This window comes from Protomyctophum bolini (assembly GCF_963924005.1).
Source record: "Protomyctophum bolini genome assembly, chromosome: 24".
Classification (NCBI taxonomy): domain Eukaryota; kingdom Metazoa; phylum Chordata; class Actinopteri; order Myctophiformes; family Myctophidae; genus Protomyctophum; species Protomyctophum bolini.
The window spans coordinates 24902357-24906060 of NC_137885.1; positions in this window are offsets into that span (position 1 = coordinate 24902357).

Below are 3704 nucleotides of genomic sequence, written 5' to 3' on the forward strand. Positions count from 1 at the left end.
TTAAAGTTGAACAAATTACGTTAGTTTTGGGAACTTTTACTGTGTGTGTGCCCCCCACAAAATGAACGGAACTGCTTCATATTTCACCAAAACCAGAGCAGAACTCCCACCACGGGACTCGGGCAATCAATTAATACAGTTGCAACCACTATAACAATGGCAAGTATATTTCCTACAGCTTAAGTTAAAAAAATAATCTGAACTATCCCTTCAAAGAGACAGAGACAAGCAGACAGGCTGCTCTCCAAAGCCATTGACGGTCATATTATTAGTGCGTCATCAATATCAGTGAAAATAATAGTATTTCTTTTAGAGCGGTTCAATACCGATATTCAATTTTTATATTGTATCGATATGGTCGATACACTACCGATTACATTGTGAATCTCTATTAAAACAGTCTTCGTGGGTATATGTCGGGGCGGTTTGGTTGAACCATGGCACAGATATTCACATCTCTCAGCTTCTAAAGATCGATACTTGTATCCAACACTATAACAGCACTACAATGTCCCTAAGGAGACAGCAGCCGCTAGTGGGGAGAATATAGCAGGACAATTTACATCAAGTAACACATAATACAGTCCACAGATCAATGCCGTTAACCCATTTAGACCCGAGCTCGATTCTACAAAATGTCTTAATCTAAATCATGGTTTTCTGTGGTTCTCATACAAGGTGATGCACTGTGAGCTTGTGCTGTAGACCTGCTGTTTTTGAAAAGCCAACAGATAAAAGTGCTAGGAATAACTGCTCTTGCTGGGGGAGCACACCATCACAACATGTAACATTTTTACAACATGTAAGAATAACGTCGCGAATACATGCAGCCGAAATTAGTTTTCTTCGACGGGTGGCTGGCATCTCCCGTAGAGATATATGGTGAGAAGTTCAGTCACGCGAGAGAGAGAGACTCGGAGTAGAGTCGCTGCTTCTTCGCCTGGAAAGGAGCCAGCTTATAGGTGCATGGTTCGGGCATCTGGTTAGGATGCCTCTCTAGCGTCCCACTGGGAGTTGGAGGAAACAAATCGACTCGAGGCCTATTCATAGTCTGATTTATCGGTGGTGAGGTGACCCACCGGAGCTGTAATAACGTGGAGCAGTGGTGAGTAAAAACAGAGAGAAGGGCTGGTGGTGGTCACCACGGCTCAGTGACGTCATGTTGTAGTTCGGTGGTCACTTCACCACCGGAAATATTAGACTATGAATAACGCTTCACTGGCCTTGGAACGTCTCGGGATCCCCCAGGAGGAAGTGCTCTGGAGAGGGAAGTCTGGAGCACTCGGGTGGAGCTGTTGGCCCCGCGACCCGACTACGGATAAGCGGTTGAAGATGAATGGATGGATGGAACATCTTGCAACGTGGCTTTCACTATTTTTAGGCGGAGGATTTCACAAATAATACAACTACATAATAGGGCTTGAGTGGTTAAAGTACCTACATGTTGATCACATTTGGAATTTATTGTTGTACTTATTTATTTATTTTGGTTTGGGGAGGGGGGGGGGGGGGTAAAACCAAGCAGACTCCATTTTAGAAACACTCTATACCGCTTTACAGCTTTGCTTCTGGAGGGGTGGGGTTTATATGATTACTTGATACTGTATGTTGGATTAACATGAGATCAGATGACAGCAGGTTTGGCCTAGATTATATTTCTGGTCCGCCCATTTGAACCATTTTCGTTCGTTTTTTTTAGAGGTTCCAGCCTCTCCTATGCTATCTCCTATGTGTGTGTGTGTGTGTGTGTGTGTGTGTGTGTGTGTGTGTGTGTGTGTGTGTGTGTGTGTGTGTGTGTGTACGGAAAGTGCTCAGCTGAGCACGGACTATGATGTATGACGACAAGAGCGCCGCTCACTTCACACAAGTGTGATTGTGTGTGTGTGTGTGTGTGTGTGTGTGTGTGTGTCAGGCTGTCAGCCTTGTACTCTTATCTCTGCACAGTCTCTTGGGGGGGGGGGGGGGGGGGGGCTTGTATGCATTGGCCTGATGAAGGTCTATCGAAAGAGCATCCTTTTTTTGGAAGTACCAGACAGTGTGCACAGGGGTCTTCGCAATGCTGGCTTGTGGTGATTTTTGCCACGATTAAAATACATTTTGATTTGAAAATGTTTGCCGGTTTAAACATTGGAAAGCAAGCCCAAAATAATAAGCAACTACACTTACAAAACAAGCCTAAAAACAAATGCAACCCGCAACTATACCCAATACTAGTAAATGTACAGAAAATCAGTAGGAGAGTCAGGGGTCATCACCATTCTGGGTTGTGGTGGACATTTTACAATAATAAGACCAGAAACACACAGAGTATAGTCCTGACTCCTGAATGACCATAACAGGTCTGGAACTCTGAGAGTGTACAAATGGATCCTTGTGTATACTCTGAGTCTTTTTTTATTGGCCTAAAATATTGTCTATATACATACATTGATGAATCCACTTGCTGACCGGCTGTCTGTATTAAGGGCAATTCTTCCAAGCATTAGTTTTGCACAAAAAACACTCCTTGGGCTACAAACGGCCATAGAAGTCATGACAAAGTGGCTGTGGCTGTTTTTAGCCCAAGGAGTGTATTTTGTGCAAAACAAATGCTTGGAATGGATTCAGAATCATGAAAGCCCCCTAGTTTGACATGTCACATGCTACTTAAAGCAGTGCTTCCCAAAGTGTGGTCCGGGGACCCCCAGGGGTACTTCAGGGAGTTCCAGGGGGTCCCCAGCTAAATGGAAGTTAGGAACCAAATGGACCCTTATGGGTCTGTAACTCTGAGAGTGTACAAATGGCCGTTTGGTTCCATTTGTACACAAATTAACTTTGCTTTTACGATATAAATTGGGGTCAATGCCATTAACTGGGGGGTCTGTAGACCAATATTCATGTAAAACTGGCCGTCCTTGATTTGGGAATCACTGGTCTCTGGAATATATTTTCTAATGGGGGACCACAGGCTAATAAATGTAGATTTGGGGGTCCTTGACATTTAAAAGTTTGGGAACCACTGACTTAAAGCATAAGGGAAGTTTGACATTTTTGCCTGATGTTAATGGTAGGCTCACAAGAAAGTAGAAACCCCTATAGAAATATTGCCCAATAGAGGGTATGCGCGTGACATCATCATCAAACCTGGAAGTTATGCGGGAACGCCTACTGAGTGGCAAAAAACTACTTACTGACCTTGACAGCCTCATACACCCAAACAGAAAAGTCACATCTGATTGCATTAAACAACATTAAACAATGTTAAACTCACTTTGGCACTTGATTTGCCATTCACTTTAAGCATGCACATACCCTCTATAGTCTATACCAACAGCCGCTCAGCAAGTGGATTCATGAATGTATGTACAGTATATAGACAATATTTTAGGCCAATAAAAAAAAGACAATAAACCAAATTTTCCCACTTTAAACAAAAGAAGCCTGTCGGCTGCCTGTCGGACTATGAAGAAAACCTGGAGACTTGACATTCAGTACAAATTGGGCCTCATGATCAAAATAAGAGGTGGGTAAAATTTTTAAATAGAAACTTTGCCACAGACAAAGACCAAGTCTTTGCCACGGACGCGTGTCCGTGTAGAGACACACTGTGATGACCCCTGAGAGCCATCGATACACAAAACCTCTTCCGTCAGTCACACACGGCCCCTTGTGGAGCTCCCCGAGACCCCCTGCTGCTTCCTCGTCGATATTAGCCACACAGTGCG